Source organism: Loxodonta africana, chromosome 5 (assembly GCF_030014295.1).
Source record: "Loxodonta africana isolate mLoxAfr1 chromosome 5, mLoxAfr1.hap2, whole genome shotgun sequence".
NCBI classification, from domain to species: domain Eukaryota; kingdom Metazoa; phylum Chordata; class Mammalia; order Proboscidea; family Elephantidae; genus Loxodonta; species Loxodonta africana.
In genome coordinates, this window is record NC_087346.1 from 16,359,741 (window position 1) to 16,379,249 (window position 19,509).

Consider the following 19,509-nt stretch of genomic DNA (forward strand, 5'->3'; position numbering starts at 1 on the left):
GCCAAATCACAACCTCTGCAGCAATTGACCCAGAATAGTCAGGGCTTAGCCAATGACTGCCAACTTCTCTATTTTTGCCCCTCCTTCCAACTCAGGGCCAATGAAAAAAAGTTAAGTATGCTTCCCAAACCAATCACATAAAATGCTGTGCTTCTAGTTAGCCTTCTTCTAGCTTTCCTATGCCAACAACATCCATCCAGAACATACTAGAAGGCTTTTATTTTACTATATAAAGCTTTCCCATTCCTCTGCTTGCCATTGAATCTTTGCCAGATTCAAGTGGTAGGGGCTGATTCCCTTGCTATAGCAAGCTTTGAATAAATAGTCTATGTTTGCATTTATTTGGTTGCTCTTCAATTTATTTCCACAGTAAGTGAAATGGTCCATTAGAAGATGACCTAAGGTAGATGAGGTTGACTATAACAAGCACCATTCTGAACAATGGGCCAATCTTGACACCTTGAGAAATTGCTTCATATATTCTAGTCAAGGTGGTGGTGAGGAGCTGTAGCGTGTAGATATTAACTCAGTTTTCATGGCTCCAAATCATTTTTATAGTTGAATAAATTATTGAAATCATTGTTTTTATTAACCTTTTAACCAGCGTTTCATCCTCTGGAAACTCTGCCTTATGGTCCAGCATTGAGTTCTGTTGATTTGCTACTTAATAGGTTTCTTAGACTTCTTACTTTCTTCTCTGTCACATTGCCATTATTCTTGTCCATATTATCATGATCTCAAAAGCAGTAATCATCTAAGTGACCCGTTTGAGCCTTTTTCCCTTCTGAATCATTGTACTTCTAAGTTTATGTTCATCTTCTAACTTCCGTCCTGTTAGTAACTTCCACAAGAACTTACTCTGTCGTGGTATGCTGTTTTAACTGGCATTTGTGCCCTCCATCATATGGCTCCCCCTTCCAACCTAGTGACTTTGTGTCTTCCTGCTTTTCTACATGACCTGGTCTCCTATCTACACCACGTTTATTTATACTTCTGTGCCTTTGCACATTCTGCTACTTTGTCTGGAATGCCTTTTTTCTTCCTTTTTCTATGCATCCTTGCTGAACTCATTCTCTAACTCTTACTTTGTCCTTCACTAGTCTGGCCCCTTGTGCTAGATCCTTCTATTGTGAACTTGCTTATAATCTGAAATATGTTTCCTTGTAAGACTGCAGGTTAGATCTGACCGTAAGTGAAGCTGCAGGAGATTTGGAAGGCAGAAGTGAAAGTATCAGTAATTGCACTTGAAAAGTCATCATTGGTGAGAGGCAGTGAAGTAGGTTCCAGTTTATCCTTGAGCATACCTGCTCCAAATCCAGCCCTCCTTCCCACCTGCTGGCCCTGATGACCCACAGCAGCCCTAGGCCCACCAACAGATGCTTTGTTGTGAACCCACAGGTCATAGCCACAAAGAGCCAACAATCTTCCACAGAGCTCCACAGCAGCCCCCTCCACCATTCTACTCCAATAACTGGACGTGCCTAGCTCCTAGATTCAGCTTTGTTTAGAGATCAGAGTGTAGGGTCTTTCCTCGTGTACCCACTAATTTCTAACACCTAGTCATGTATTCTCTGATCTTTTTCTTCCTCATGTTTGCTGAATAGTTATCTCTTTTGGGATCAAACAATGATCTTATGTTATTAAACATGCTTCCTTACTCTATATTAATGGTATATGGTCCATGCTCAGAGTCTACCAGACTCTGGATTTTGGTATTTCAAGGGAAGGTAATTTTTCTGTTTTTAAATTCAAAACACCCTTTCTTTCTTATGTTCTTTACTAGTGTGCAATTGAGAGCCAGGGCTATGCCATAGATTTACAGAGGTCCGCTCAAGAACTCAAAAGCCAAGAATGTGACTCTGTTTTCTTTGTGTATCTGCTTCAGTCCAAAGCAGTTCCCATAGAAGGCTGTTGCTGCTGCCTCAATGTTGAAGGCACATTACTAGAAAACCAAGGGTAGGGAGATGGGAACCTTGGTTTCATATATCCAAATATAATCTTGATAGACTAGAATAAAATTTAAAACTTCTCAAGGAATGAGTGGACTGTATGTCCTCTCAGTAACGCTACCTTTTGCAACTAAGCTTTTGATAAAAGTTGGCAGATAGCCAATTTGAGGCTGCATTTTCTGGCAAGGAATCTAAGTTCATGTGTTCTGTTTTTGATTAAGAGCAGATCCGTATACTTAGAAATAACTAAAAAAAAGCTGAGTGAAGATAGGTTTGAAATTTATAAAATTAAGAAATCTAATCAGCTTTCTTGCCTGAAGAGATGGTCACCATGATCTTTGCCTTCTAACAAAAAAGGTATTTTTTTTTTTTTAGAAAAAGGAATATTTTGCTTTCTGTACCTTTGCATCATGACTTTATTTCCACACAGAAAGAAGGATTGCTGGAGATAATTGTTATGTCTTCTGAGTCATAGATCTTTGGATCTCTCAATACTTCAGACTCTTGAAACCACTTTTAAATTGAAACTGAGAGTGACATTCCAAACATTTGTTATGTTTGGAAAGCATAATGTTGCACACTGTATGAACATGGAGTCAGGTAATTCATTAACACAGACAGCAGAGATTTGGGAGTCTTGGAGAATGAAGGAAAAACATTACAATTTCAGTGCTAACTTTTGCAGTACTCTTTTCTGAGAAAAATCTTGGCCCTTCTTGTACTCCTGTGTGCAAAAAGGGCCCATCTACTCATATAAGAGTCTTGGCTAAGCTTAAGAAGGTCAGTGGGTTGGTGATTTATGCGATGATAGAAGGGAGAAGCAAGGGTATATTTACCAAAAAAAAAAAAAAAAAAGTGGTTTGCAGAAAACTTCTGGAAAAGGATTCCATGTAACTGTTTTATGAGCAAAGACTGATTTTTAGGTTTACTAACTTGGAGAGAGAGCCTGAATTTCTCTTTCTTCATTTCTGTTTCCAAGGCCCAGATGCTTGTAGATATTATAAATTCATTTGCTAATTCATCCATTTTTTTTTTTTCTCCTCAGAAAATGCTATCTCTAAGAATGTAGGAAATTATCTACTTTATTTTAGGAAAGGATATAGTCATTAAAAAAAAGAATTTACCTAAAAAGATCATGATATGAAAAATGTATGGAACCATAGTCTTTATTGTTTTAAATATGCTGAACTGACATGATCTGAGATTTCCAAAGGAAAGATTTTATTTTTTAAATATGAAAGGTACTGAATTTTTAAGCATTCATAGTATTTGATCCTTTAAGTTTCTACTTTTATTTAGTAATTTTTTTCATAGCTTGGGGACAAACTGACTTTACTTACATCATTCATTTTTATAACAAATGAAAAGTCATAAATAGGACCTAAAGCCTTAGGCTATAGAACCACATGATTTCTGCAGACTTAAACTTTATACCAAAGCAACGTCTCTATTTCTCCATGATAGCTGGATATGAAATGCATAATTTTTATGTAATTAAAAATGCATTACTATTTTGATTAGAAATACTCCAACTGTTACATTTTTTAAAAGGATTCTATCTTTGTTTATAGAAATTGAAATGATTCTCCGTATTTGTATTTTTAATTGGATTTAGATTTGGAGCTTTGGAGCTCAGTAGATGATGTCTTTGGAATATCTTTATTCCTCCAGTTCAAAATACTGAGCAGTGTTAAAACTGATAAAACAAAGTTAAAGATTGGAAATTGTAAATGAGAGCTAGGTATTCAAACTATTTGAGTTTGTATAATTCAAGTATTGAAGTCATCACCTTTTTTCTCTCTAAATAAATAGCAGATTTTATTATTGTTCCTATTACCCAAATTGTCTAGGCTCTTTAGTCTTCCGGGTTAGACACAGTCATACAGGAGGTACAAGTAAACACTGCCAATTAAATATTCAAGCTTTGTTCTGTTGCTGAGATGTGATTTGTAACACACTTGCTGATATGATTTTACATTTGCTGTAGAAATCATTCTGGGGTAAACCAGGTTTTTTTGGCCACTGCCATATCCCCTGCTAAGAGCTAAATAAGCCACAGTATTGAGGAACCTGCCCAGAATTTAGCTGGTTAATTGTTTTCATGTGTTTGCAAAGAATGCCTAGGAACCCCTAACTAGTAAGCTATGCAAAGGTCAGGCTTGGAATCCAGGCCCTGTTCCCGTAGAGCTAAAATACTCCCATGGCAGCCCAACCTCGAGGAGTCTTTGTTTCTCAGGGAAACAGATTCTACTGCAAAGTTATTTTAAGAAAAACCCTTTCTCCAGCCCAGTTATACTTCTACTTTCTCTCTTGGCATTTCTTAGAACTCTGAAACCAAATCTTAACTACTAAGAAATAGCTTCCAGGCTACTAGGTATCGTGCACTATATATTCTTGCATGGATTCCCCAAATCTGCTTTATGAGACAGGCATATTGTATCATGTACAAGGGAGGAAACAGAGGCTCAGAGAGGAGAATTAATTTGCTAAAGATCCTAGAGATAATATGTGACCAAGTGGGGGATTTGAACACCGGTCTCTTTGACTCACTGCCAAATTATATTTTCATTTAGACCCATGTTTATACGTTGGCATAAGACTTGCTAGAATAGTCAGCATGGAAGATCTGTAGATATGGGATCTATTTTCTCTATCAAAAATTGTTGTTAGTTGCTGTAGAGTTGATTCGGACTCATAGTGACCCCATGTGTGCAGAGTAGAACCGCTCCATAGGGTTTTCAAGACTGCGACATTTTGGAAGCAGATTGCCAGGCCTGTCTTTCCAGGTGCACCTGGGTGGGTTAAAACTGCCAACCTTCTGGCTAGTAGTTGAGCACTCAACCATTTGCACCACCGAGGGGCTCCTCCATCAAAAATTAAGACACAAACATACTTATGGGAAAGAACAATTGAATTGGATTTTTCCAGGAAACCCAGAGTATGTTCAATTCCAGAAAAGGTCACATTACTCAAGGGAAAAGACAAGAGATATGGTGTCTGATTATGTCTGTTCCTCAGTTGTAAAGGCAAATGGGGCTTTGTCTGGATAGTAAAAGTGGGTTATTAAGGCTTACTTCTCTAAACTGCCACCAAAAAACAAACAAACCCAAAAAAGCCAAACCCTTTGCCGTTGAGTCGATTCTGACTCACAGCAACTGTATAGGAGGGAGTAGAACTGCCCCATAGAGCTTCCAAGGAGTGCCTGTTGCATTTGAACTGCCAACTTTTTTGGTTAGCAGCCGTAGCACTTAACCACTACACCACCAGGGTTTCCTAAACTGCCACAGAAGCACAAATTGTCCGGTGTATGATGGATGGGTCCCTCTTTCTTAGTGACACAATATTGTTTTATTCACACTTCTTTAAAGCAGAAGTGAATTTTATGTTGATGGGTATATAGCACTAGATGTATTAAAACTGTTTATTAAATTTTATTTCCATATATGTGTCTATCTCCTAATTATGTGCTTATGGAAATAGGTACTGACATTTAGAAGTGATGGAATAGCTGAAAAAATAATCTTTCAAGCATGTTAACATACCATGCAAGGGGATAAAGCTAATTTGAAGAGATTATTGATCCTTTTTCAATAATAAATGTAGTAATTTTTACTAGAAGATTTGGTCAATATAAAAATGTTTAGAAAAAAAATTAAAAATGATTTTTAGCCCTACCAACCAGGCATAACTATTGCTGCTATTTGGTATATTATAAAGTTATTAAGAAGAAACTTTTATATATGTTATTATTGTTAGGTGCCATCAAGTTGGTTCTAACTCATAGCGATCCTATGTACAACACAACTAAACACTGCCTTTTCCTGTGCCATCCTTGCAATCGTTGCTATGTTTGAGCCCACTGTTGTAGCCACTGTGTCAATCCATCTCACTGAGTGTCTTCCCCTATTTTGCTGACCCTCTACTTTACCAAGCATGATGTCCTTCTCCAGGGAATGGTCCCTCCTGATAATTTATCCAAAGTACATGAGATGAAGTCTCGCTATCATCCCTTCTAAGGAGAATTCTGGCTGTATTTCTTTCAAGACAGATTTGTTCGTTCTTCCGGCAGCCTACTGTATATTCAGTATTCTTTGCCAACACTATAATTCAAAAACATCAATTCTTCATTGGTCTTCCTTATTCAATGTCCAGCTTTTGCATGCATATGAGGTAATAGAAATACCATGGCTTGGGTCAGGTGCACTTTAGTTCTCAAAGTGACATCTTTACTTTTTAACACTTCAGAGAGGTCTTTTGCAGCAGATTTGCCCAATACGTTGTTGATTTCTTGACCGCTGCTTCCATAGGCACTGTTGATAGTAGATTCAAGTAAAATGAAATCCTGGACAACTTCAATCTTTTCTCTGTTTATCATGATGTTACTTATTGGTCCAGTTGTGAGGATTTTTGTTTTCTCTATGTTGAGGTGTAATCCATACTGAAGGCTGTGGTCTTCGATCTTCACCAGTAAGTGCTTCAAGTCCTCTTGACTTTCAGCAAGCAAGGTTGCGTCATCTGCATATCGGAGGTTGTTAATGAGTCTTCCTCCAATCCTGATGCCCTGTTCTTCCTCATATAGTCCAGCTGCTCGGATTATTTGCTCAGCGTATAGATTGAATAAGTATAATGAAAGAATACAACCCTGATGCACACTTTTCCTGATTTTAAACCATGCAGTATCCTCTTGTTCTGTTTGAATGACTGCTTCTTGATCTATGTACAGGTTCTGTGTGAGCACAATTACGCATTCTGGAATTCCCATTCTTCAAAATGTTACCCATAATTTGTTACGATTCATACAGTCCAATGCCTTTGCGTAGTCAATAAAACACAGGTAAACATCTTTCTGCTTTTGGTCAAGATCCATCTGACATCAGCAATGATATATATCCTTTATTCCATGTCCTCTTTTGAATCTGGCTTGAATTTCTGGCAGCTCCCTGTCAGTGTACTACTGCAACCACTTTTGAATTATCTTCAGCAAAATTTTACTTGTGTGTGACATCAAAGATATTTGATAATTTCGGCATTCTATTGGGTCACCTTTCTTTGAAATGGGCACAAATATGGATCTTCTCTCCAGTTGGTTGGCCAGGTAGGTTTCTTCCACATTTCTTGGCATAGACAAGTGAGTGCTTCCAGAATTGCACCTGTTTGTTAAAACATCTCAATTGGTATTCCATCAATTCTTGGATTCTTGTTTTTCACCAATGCCTTCAGTTCAGCATGGACTTCTTTCTTCAATACCCTTGGTTCTTGATCACATGCTACCTCCTGAAATGGTTGAATGTCAACCAATTCTTTTTGGTGCAGTGACTGTGTATTCTTTCCATCTGCTCTTGATGCTTCCTGTGTCATTCAATATTTTGCTCACAGAATCCTTCAATATTGCAACTTGAGGCTTGAATTTTTTCTTCAGTTCTTTCAGCTTGAGAAATGCCAGTTTGCTCTTCTCTTTTGGTTTTCTAACTCCAGGTCTTTGCACATTTCATTATAATACTTTACTTTGTCTTCTCAAGGCTCTCTTTGAAATCTTCTGCTCAACTCTTTTACTTCATCATTTTTTTTCCACGCACTTTAGCTGCTCTGTGTTCAAAAGCAAGTTTCAGAGTCTCTTCTGACATCCATCTTGGTCTTTTCTTTTTTTCCTGTTGTTATCCTTCTGAAAAATGGGTGAAGATATAAATGCTTCATATTGAACACTGTTCATTGTAGAGGAATTAGAGTGCATAATAGCAACATATTATAGCATTTCTTAGAAGAATAAGAAAACAATTGTATTTATAAAAAGACATTTTCCCAAGAAAAAATTGAAGCATGGATTTCTTTTGAAGTATCCACTGAAAACTTGATTTTATATAGCAATCAGGTTTACACAATTTTTGAAGTTCATGGTATAAAGTATAGTGGTCCCTTTCTCTAGCGCACTACGAGTTGGAATCGACTCGATGGCACTGTGTTTTTTTTTTTTTTTTCTTTTTCTGTAGCCCCAGCTGGATCCTTTTCCAGTGGCTGATGGTTTGAATTACTTCTTGCTTAAAAACAGCTAGAGAAAGAAACTATCTGGAAAAAGTCTAAAAGTATTGTTATATGGGAGATTGTATTTTCTAAAGATCGCTGCAAAATGACTCCTTTTTAGGACCTTGCCACTTTCTCATCAAGAGGTGGAGTCCAATTCCCTCACACTCCCCTTAAATTTGGATGGGGTTGTGATTGCTTGCATAAATAGAAAGCAGTTGAGGTGACTTGGCATGACTTCTGATAATAGGTAGAAAAAGCTATATGCTTCTCTCTGGTTCTCTTGGAATGCTTGCTAGGGAGGAAGTTAGCTACAATGTAAGCAGACCAACAGCCCTCAGGCTGCCATGTTGTGAGGAAGCACAAATTAGCCTGCATGGAGAGACCACATAGAGAAGCACTGAATCCACTTGGACAGAGAAATGTGTCTAGCTAGTCCCCAGCTGCTCCAGCTTTCCGTTTTTCCAGCTCCAGCTACTGTCTGACTGTAAATGAATGACTGAGCCAGAACTGCCAGCTGAGGTTTTTCTGAATTCCTGTCCTACAGTAATCATGAGAGATAATAAAATGATTTTTATTTTTTTAAGCCACTAAATTTTGGGGTAATTTGTCATGTAACAATAGATAACTGGAGCAGAATTTGATGCCAGAAATGGAGTGCTGGTATAAGAAAAACCTAAACTATGTGACATTGGGTTTTTGACTGGGTAGTCAGCAGAATCCTGAAGAAGAGACTGTTAGTGAAAGCCTAAAGAGCTTAGAAGAAGGTATTAGTGAAAGCTGGATGGACCTCAAGGAGAGTGTTGGCTGAAGCCTAAAGGTCTCAAGATGGCTGTCTGTCAGGACTTGAAGGACAGTGAGGAAAACACAATGAGAAGTTGAAGGAAAGGGACCCTGTGTTGTAGTGGCAGGAAGTTTAGCAAAATTCTTGCCTGTGGAATGCAGAATATACGCCTAACGAAGTCACTAATCTAGTTTAGGAGATTTCCAGGCAGAGTGTTGAGGGTACCAGGAAGCTTCTCTAGCTGGCCATAGTAAAATGAAAGAGGAGACAGATGAATTAAAGAACAAATTATTCCATTTTGAATGGAACTTGGAGAAAATGCAAACGGTTCAGGAAAAGTTGTTTTTTTTTTTTTTCTCAGACAGGAAAAGATCCTCGAATTAGATAAGGGCTTTAGGACAAAGATCTAAACCAAGATAGGGTTAGAATATCTTTGTAAGACCTCAAAAAGATCTAAGCCCTCACAGAACTTTTCAGAGAAGAGGCCCTCTAAAATCTTCAGGGTGTGTCTCAAAGATATTTTCTGTTAAACAGTAGGGCTTCTAATAATCTTAAGGACATTTTCCCTTAGCGGCCTCACTGGAGCCTCAGATAGAGAAGGGCCTATCTCAAAGAGATTTATGGGTGTGGATTCTATCTAATGAAGCAGATTATAAATTAGTGCTTAAAAAACCCACACAAATTCAAAAAGAATTGCATCAGCTTGGACTTAAAGAGACAGAGACAGTACAAAATAAACAAAGGTCTTTGGATCCCAAAACTACTATAGGCAGGATACAGGTTAAGAACACTACTCAGTTTCAAACTCAGTTTTCTTATGAAAACAGAAGCATAGCTCAGAGGAACAAGCCCAAAATAGCAGAGCCAAGGGTGATGGAGAACAACTCCCAGGTATAGGACTGATCCCTAATCAAGTAACTGGCAACAAGTGCCCAGCTGAATTTCAGAATTGTTATGGAGAAGTGACTGTTGCATGCCTTTTATTTCCCCTCTTTTCAATGGGAGTGTCTCTAGTGGTTGTTTTATTCCTGTCTCACCATTGTATGTTGGGTGTATGGGGCAGATAACTTATCTCTTTAGTTCAGATCTTCAGATCGAGAAGAACTGTACTAGGAAAAAAGTGCACCTAAGGATCCCTATTTGTACCTGGACCTGATTTTTAGATGATGAGATTCTGGACTTTGAGCCTGACTCTAATGCAATAATGAGATGAGACCCTTCAAGGACTGTGGCAGAGAATGGGTGGTTTTTGCAACTGGGATGAGTTTGAATTGTGGCCAGAGGGCAGAGTGTGGCAGTTTCATTTCTCAAAGATGCTGCAACAATATCTCCCATCTCACATGCTCTTTTAGGGTTTTATCCCTCCTCCATCAAGATGCAGAGGCGAGCGACTTCTTCTAAGAGAATGTGGCAGAAGTGACTGTCACTTCTGAATCTGGGTTAGAAAAGGCTCCACACATCCTTCTGGTTCTTTTGGGTCACTTGCTTTAGAGGAAGCTGGCTGTCATGCTCTGAGGAAACCCAGACTAGCCCCTGAAGAAACCACACGGAAAAGCCAAGTCTAAGTGGAAAGATGCCTGGACAGTCCTTAGCTCCTCTAGCCACTTGCTATTCCAGCTTCAGCCACTATCTGATTGCAGTACATGAGAGGCCCCTAGACAGAACCACCCAGACAAACTCTTCCGAAATGACCAACTCATAGAAACCATGGAATTGTTGCCGTTTTCTTCTAGTTGCTATTCAGTTGGCTCTGACTCATGATCCCACATGTGTCACGGCAGAACTCTGTTTCGTAGGACTTTCAATGGATGATTTTTCAGAAGTAGATTGCCAAGTCTTTCTTCTGAGGTGCCTTTAAGTCGACTCAAACTTCCAACCTTTCTGTTAGCAGCTGTAATGGATTGAATTGTGTCCCCCCAAAATATGTGTCAACTTGGTTAGGCCATGTGTAGTTGTCCTCCATTTTGTGATTTTCCTTTGTGTTATAAATCATAATCTCTGCCTGTGGTTAAAAGGATTACTCAGGTTACCTCCCTGATCCAAAAGGAAGTTTCCCTGGGGTGTGGCATGCAGAGAAGTTGGGGACCTCATACCACCAAGAAAGCAGCACCAGGAGCAGAGTGTGTCCTTTGGACATGGGGTCCCTGCGCCTGAGAAGCTCCTCAACCATGGCAAGATTGAGGACAAAGACCTTCCTCCAGAGGTGGCAGAGAGAGAAAGCCTTCCTCTGGAGCTGACGCCCTGAATTTGGACTTTTAGCCCACTTTACTGTGAGGAAATAAACTTCTCTTTGTTAAAGCCATCCACTTTTGGTATTTCTGTTATGGCAGCACTAGATACCTAAGACAGCAGCCAAGCATGTAAACCATTTGCACCACCCAGTCACTCCAATTTGGAGTGTTTCACATAGTAATAGAGACTCAAACATATTAAAAAGAATAGTGTGTAAAGTCACAAGTACTCATTTTTCATTTCAAAGATGATTTCATTGCCAGGGAGCAGATATTAACCATTAATCAGGTATGCATATGTGGATATTAAATAAATATAACATGTCTTATTTTACTTCAGAAGTAAAAAAAAAAAAAAAAAAGAAAAACTCTCTCCTTAAAGATTAAATCACGTTTTTAAAAGTGTTGCACCATATAGTGTATATGTTCTTTCTTCATTAAGTAATCATTAAAGCGGAATGCTAGTATTTTTAGACTGGAGAATTTGGCTTTCACACGACAGGTGTTGCAATATATGAACCCATTTTCAGAATGATGAGTGTTGCAGACAGGGGGCCCGTAAAAGATCATTTTAATTAAGCACTTAATTTTCACCCAGAAGTGAAAGTTTCCATATGGAAGTAACATTTCTCACCATGTGAGTCTTCACAATTATATGTTGAGAAAACTGACTCCAGCTTTCTTTTACATAAAATTAAAAATGAAGCTGGCTGACACTTTGCCCTTAATCAGTGATATATACCTATCAACTTAAATAAACTCTACGATAAAATTCAGATGGTGTGTATAATTTAGCTACTGAGCAAAGGAATAAAATTATAAGACATTGTTATATTCCAGACCTTCTATAGGCTTCTTCTTCACCATCTTTTTCTGTTCCTCTTCCTACTCCTCCTTTTCCTCCTTCTGCTGTGATTAAAAAAAAAAAAAACAAATATTTTTTTTAATGATAGGTCAAAATATTGTATGTATTTTCTCTGATTTATTGTCATTTGTATCCATATGTGCAGTGTTTAGTCCAACTGTTAGCTATACTTGAGAAGGAAATCCTTTATTGTGTTAAAAATGGGTAGAAATACACACCACACTTGTTCCCATCAAGTTGATTTCAACTCATAGCAACCCTATAGGGTTCCCAAGGAGTGGCTGGTAGATTCGAACTGCCGACCTGTTGGCTGGCAACTGTAACTCTTAACCTTAACCAGTGTGCCAAAAATGGGTAAGGTAAGTAATTATTCCTGACTTCAGGGAGTTCACATTTGATTCTGGGAACCAGTCATAGTCATTATGTATTCTCAGATACATATAGGTAAAAGGAATAATGTGCTTTGAAGCCACGGAAAAGAGAGTGATTACTATTTTAGAGGTGAAGGTGAGGGTTGAGCAGTGGTGCGCAGGAGCCAGCTGGCACTGGCTTGTGAAAGCTGATTGTGTGCATCTCTTCCCAACTCCTTGTGCCATGATGTCATGATGGTAGCTTGACATCAGCCATGGTGGAAGTATTTACATCATGGAAATCAGTAAACGCTAAAGATCAGGGTTCTCTCCCCGCCTCAGAGAATCGGCTGTTAAACATTTACCAGCCCATCAGTAGATTTGAGGTTGATTTTATGGAAGAAATATCTTTTGAACTTAGCTTTACAGGATACATAGAAGGGTTTTGCGAGGTTGAAAGGCTTAGGAAAGGTAGCCTAGGTAATGATAATAAAAAAATAGCTACCATTTACTGAGTGCCTACTATGGTCCAGGTACTGTGCTAAACACACACACTATCATAATTAATCCTCAAAACAGCCCTCTGAGGTAGATAGTACCAACCCTACTTTACAGAGATAAACTTATTTCATTCAATAAATGCAAATCAAAGGAGAACAGCTGGCACCAGAAACATCTTTGTATTGTTTGTGGTTGTGAATGTGTTGAGGGGCTCAGTATTATGTGGCCATTACTAGAAGATGAGTGTAAGGCTTTAAACCACAGCTCTCTTGGTTTGGACCTGGAGTGGCAGCCTCGTCAAAAGAATAACGTGTGTGCAACCAAAAGTTATTTCAAAATAATTCAAATCCTTCACTTGTAATTTTGAACACCGTGTAGAAAAATGGAGTTCCCAATGGCATTTCTTAAAATCCACCCCGCCTTTTTTCTTTTCTATCCTCAGTCTTCATATTCTGCTGTTTTTGCAACTCCTTTTGTTCAACAAGGCTCAAAGAATCAGGACTTTCTAAGTAGGATGTATGAAGGGAAAAAACAGAGAGGACAAAGGCAGGGTTTCCTTTTTCTCTTTTTCGGGGGGATGGGGTGGAGTGGGAGAGCCTTGACACACTCAGTCTTCATCCCACCACAATAAGATGAATTTCAATGCACCACAAATATCCTGAATCTTTTTCAGAGTCTCCTGAGTGTGTCACTTGATAAATAATCCAAATTAACCCCATTTACTCTGCATTTTCCTGATTTCCACTGCTATTTTGGTTATCCAGTGCTGCTATAACAGAAATACCACAAATGGATGGCTTTAACAAACAGAAATGTATTCTCTCCCAGTTCAGGAGGCTAAAAGTTTGAATTCAGGGTGCCAACTCCTGGGGAAGGCTTTCTCTCTGTGCGTTCTAGAGGAAGGTCCTTGTCATCAATCTTCCCCTGGGTTTAGGAGTTTCTCAGTGCAGGGACCTCAGGTCCAAAGGATGCTCTCTGTTCCTGGTTCTTCTTTCTTGGTGGTTGGAGGTTCCTAATTCTCTGCTCAATTCCTCTTTTTATATCTCAAAAGAGATTGACTCAAGATACAACCTAATCCTGTAGATTGATTCCTGTCTTGTTAACATAACTGTCTCTAATCCTGCCTCATTAACATCATAAAGGTTAGGATTTACAACACATAGAATAATCACATCAGATCACAAAAAGGTGGGAAACCTCACAATACTGGGAATCATGGTCTAGCCAAGTTGACACACATTTTTAAGGAATGCAATTCAATCCATAACAATTGTATAGAAAAAAATATTCAATATAATAGACCATATTCAGCATTGATGTAGCGTAACATATAATAGATCTTGCTGAGTAAGTTTTACCTCAAGTAAGTATAATGTCTTCTTAAGAAACATTTATATACAGGCACAACCTGGCTTTACCTAGGAGAAACTTCACTTAATGAAGACAGTTGTTTTTCCCATGAGATATTCATTCTGTAAGACTAATCTAACTTTCCAATACGATTCCTTTTGCTGTGATTTTAAAAGGTCCTGGGGAAACACTGAAGTTAGACTGTGACATAGAGCCAGTATAAAATAAGTTGAAAAGCAATATTTCCTGATAATATCATTTATTCTCTACTTACTAAAAGCCCAACACCCTTTCTGTACAAAGGCCATAGTTTCCTGTGAACCAGAAAAAACTATAAATTTTACCAGCTGGTTTTAACTGAGAAGAAATATAAAAAAATTCCTCCTGTGGGCTCTATAAATGCTGAGATAGTAGTCTGACACATGAAATATAATAAGTATAGTTATCCATGCTTTTTTCCCCTCTCAAACATGTCCTAATGATTTGTTATTCTACTCCATTTATAAATAGCCACAAAGCTGAGCTTCACTGAGAGGCCTGCTGTTTTTTCTTAGGCAGTGAGTTGAATATTTTTGGGCACATAAATCTTTGTTTGGCACCTAAGTAGAGAACAAGTTAATGATTTAGCATATGGAGGGTAAACTGGTTATCAAATTTGGTCCACAATTACTTTCTTCTCCTTCAGGAATTCAGTTGAAATTGATACTATTTTGGGGTTTGCTTTTCATCTATAAGCTAAAAAAAGAAAAAAATGGAAAAATAAACAAGTACACTGAATCTTCTTTTCCACGAATGTGCACCATTGGGAAATTTCTGCAAAGCATGAGGCATTCTTTTGCATAAGAAATAGGATGTTGAGTGAAATCTCTAAAACCTTTGAGTTCCAGGACTTGCTTTGTCATTTTCAATCTCCAGCAGTTTTGTGCTGCCTTTTTCCCATTTAAGAGTCTTAGATTAGCCATTGGTAATGGAACACTTAAAACCTATTCTTAGGGAAAGCAATTTGCATATATGCCATATTGGAGATTTTCAAACCTGACTGATGATTAGAATTCCCTGGAGTTTTTTTTAAAAGAGATTCTTGGGTCCTGCTCCCAGAAAGTCTGATTTTCCAGGCATTTTTGATAAAGCATTTGGATTCTGCTCCTGTAGCATTGTGGTGAAGGGGCCCTTTCACTATAGCTTCCCAAACTCTGAAGTTCAAACACCATTCTCATGACACTCCTTGCTTATTCCATAGACTAGCAGTTTTTAAGCACTGGCGTTCTCTAAAGGAAGAAATTTTGGTTGTTGTTGGGTACTGTCAGTGACTTCTGACTCACAGAGACCCCATGCAACAGAGTGGAACTGCCCCATAGGGTTTCCTTGGCTGTAATTTTCATAGAAGCAGATTGCCAGGTCTTTCTCCCTCACAGCCACTGGATGGGTTTGAAATGCCAACCTTTCAGTTAGCAGCCAAGCACTTAACTGTTGTGCCATCAGATAATTTGGGGGCATGAGGCTCAGTGAGAGAGAAGGGCAGACTGGAGAGTGGAGGCCATGGAGTCTATTAATAGCAGATCTCACTGTAGCTATGAGGAAGCAAAGAGAATTGAGAAAGAGATTCAGAAGTGGAGAGTAGAGGGCAACTATAAAGAAGCTATTTCCCCTTTCTAGCCCTTTCCTCACCCCTCCTTCAGCCAGCTGCTTGAGAGACTCTGCCCAAACAGCTGGAGGCATCCCCAATCATCCATCAGTGTGGCAGCTCCGTATCCTCCTGAGGCCTCCTCTGTGGGACTTAGGTTAACTCTGAGTCCACTGGGTTAATTCATTACTCAAAGAAACATTTGAAAATATGAGGCTGAGGAAAGCACACCTGGAATAGGGAGTCAGGAGACCAAAGTTCTAGTTCCAGTTCTGTCGTTTATTAGTAGAATGACTAACTTAATGTCCCTGGACATTTGTTTCTTTGTTTACTCAAGAAAAGTCATGCTAGATGCTCTCCTGGTCTCATTTAGCAATCGATCTATTACTCTGAGAGGATTGAGACTGAGGCAGGAAGCTGGATTCTGATAAAAGTTGTGCTGCCTGTTGTTGTCAAGCGCCTGTTGCCCAAACCCTTTTGATGAGATTCTTTCTCTTTGGAAGAAATCAGTCTTTTTGATGATGTTGGTGATATTGCTTGTTTCTGATTATTGCTGAGTATTGGCACACTTTCTGTTTTTACACACCATAGTTTAGTCTTTTTATGTTGCAAAGTCTAAAATCAAGAGGCTGTGACTAAGAAATGTGATATGAGTTACAAACTAGTCATTGAATTCCTGCTCAGTCGAATAAGGGCTGAAAATTCTCTTGGAGGATTGAGCAACTTCCTGATAGTCTCAGGATTTTGCTTTGGTCCATTTTCTTTTAATATTGTAGGTATTAATTCTATTAGTATTCTAAGGAACGGACTCACAAGTAAAATCTTACTCATTTTCAGGAATAATTAACAGCCGCTCAAACTCAATCTGTGGTAAATAGGACTGATCATCTACTCAAAATGTCTTCATTTCCAGTGTTTCCTAACACTTTTAAAGACATACCTTTGTAATAACCTCTAATTTCTCTTCTCCTGCACACTCTATGTTATAATCAATTAGAAGAATCTCTCTTGCAAAATAGTCAACTTATCCTCATTTAGAAATAATAAAAAATTAAAAATACATATGCCAATTTTACTTGGTTTTACATCTGAAGTGTTGCTATATTAACCTTGTTGTTGTTGTTAGGTGCCGTTGAGTCGGTTCCGACTCATAGCAACTCTGTGTACAATAGAACAAAACACTGCCTGGTCCTGTGCCATCATCACAATCATTGCTATGTTTGAGCCCATTGTTGCAGCCACTGTGTCAATGCACCTCATTTAGGGTCTTTCTCTTTTTCTGATGGCCCTCTATTATACCAAGCATGATGTTTTTCTCCAGGGAATGGTCCCTTCTGATAACATGTCCAAAGTACATAAGATGAAGTCTTGACATCCTGGACTAAGGAGCATCTAGCTGTACTTCTTTCAAGACAGACTGGTTTGTTCTTCCGACAGTCCATGGTATATTCAATATTCTTCTCTAACGTCATAATTCAAAGGGATCAATTCTCCTTCAGTCTTCCTTATTCATTGTCCAGCTTTCATGTGCATATGAGGTGACTGAAAATATCATGGCTTGGGTCAGGAACACCCTAGTCCTCAAAGTGACATCTTTGCTTTTTAACACTTTAAAGAGGTCTTTTGCAGCAGATTTGCTCAGTACAATGCATTGTTTGATTCCTTGATTGCTGCTTCCATGGGCATTGATTGTGGAGCCAAATAAAATGAAATTCTTGACAATTTCAATATTTTCTCCATTTATCATGATGCTGCTTATTGGACTAGTTGCAAGGATTTCTGTTTTCTTTATGTTGAGGTATAATCCATACTGAAAGCCGTTGTCTTTGATCTTCATCAATAAGTGCTTCAAGTCCTCTTCAATTACAGCAAGCAAGGTTGTGTTATCTGCATATCACAGGTTGTTAATTTTTCCTTCCTCCAATTCTGATGCCAAGTTCTTCATATAGTCCAACTTCTTGGATTATTTGCTCAGCATACAGGTTGAATAAGTATGGTGAAAGGAGACAACCCTGACACACACTGTTCCTGATTTTAAACCACACAGTATTCCCTTGTTCTGTTTTAACGACTGCCTTTTGGTGTATGCACAGGTTCCTCATGAGCATAATTAAGTGTTCTAGAATTCCCATTCTTCACAACGTTATCCATAATTTCTTATGATCCACAGAGTTGAATGCCTTAGCATAGTCAGTAAAACACAGGTAAACATCTAAAAAAAAAAAAAAATTTTTTTTTTTTAAACATCTTTCTGGTATTCTCAGATTTCAGTCAAGAGCCATTGGACATCAGCCATGATATCCCTAGTTCCATATCCTCTTTTGAACCCGGCTTGAATTTCTGGTAGTTCCCTGTTGATGCAACTGTTCTTGAATTAGCTTGCAGCATCACAGCAACACTCAAGCCACCATGAACAGTATAACAAACTCTCAGAAGGGTGGTGGTTGCTGAGAATATCAACCTTACTGCCACTGATTGTCATCTCTCGCTTGTACCATTGCAATATCCTTTTCTCTGCCTTCCATCTTTACCCACACCAATTTTTCCTTTACTTTTCTAATGTATCATTCTGATCATGTCCTTCCCTTGCTTAAAAATCATTAATGTCTGCATTATTTATAGAATGAATTCCAAACTTTCTAGTGGGACTTGAAAATTTATGTTTGGACATGCCAAATATCCATTCATGTATCCAATCCCCTGCCTTTGCCATTCTTGCAGTTTTGAATGTTGTCTTCCAGTCCCCACGTCTGTCTAGCAAAATTCTACCCATTCTTCAAGGTCAAGCCCAATGCTTCCGCCATCATTTTTCCTTATCTGATCATTTTATATCCAAATACATATTCTTTTGTTTGAACTGTTACAGCAGGGTTAAATACTAACCTGTTTAATACTACATTCTATATATTATCTTCATTCCTATCTTTCTTTGAACATTAAGGGCTCTTTACGTGAACTTCAGGTAGTCTTCAAACTCTGAAATGAATGCAAATTTTACAAGTATTTGTATATTTCTGGTAAGAGCAGCTGTACTTTTTGTCAGATTTTTAAAAAGATTTAATAACCCCAAATAGTTAAGAACCATAATACTACATTGTAAAGTGTTTGAGAGAAAACCGTGTTTTGTCAATTGAAATTTTAGTACAATGCCTTCAAAACAATCAATAAGTAATTGCTCAGTAGTCAACACAATAAAGGAAATAACTGAATATAGCATTTAAATACAGTTCAGCTGAAGAACCCTCTGAATGCATGTTCAGACTGGACTGTTGTTAAAACTTTCTGAATACTTAAGGTTTGATATAGATCATTGTTGTTGTTAACTTCCATGAAGTCACCCTCTGCCTCACGGCAATCCCATGCACAATGGAACAAAATGCTGCAAAAGCCTGTACCTTCTCCATGATCAGCTGCAGATTGGACCATTGTGATCCATAGGGTTTTTATTTGGTGATTTTCAGAAATAGATCTCCAGGCCTTTCTTCCTAACCTGTTTTAGTCCAGAAGCTCCACTGAAACCCGTTCAGCATCACACCAACACACAGGCCTACACTGACAGCTGGGTGGTGGCTGTGCATGAGGTGCACAGGCAGGGAATTGAACCTGGGTCCCCTGTATGGAAGGTGAGAATTCTACCACTGTGTCACCAATACCTCTTGATAGATAATGTTTTTTGACAAGAGTTTTTTTCTTTTGGGGGGTTCTGAACTTAACAGGGATTTATCTGGTATACCTGTTGCTGGTGAGTCGATTCTGACTCATAGCAACCCTCTAGGCCAGAGTAGAACTGCCCCCTAGGGTTTCCAAGGAGTGGCTGGTGGATTTGACCTGCTAACC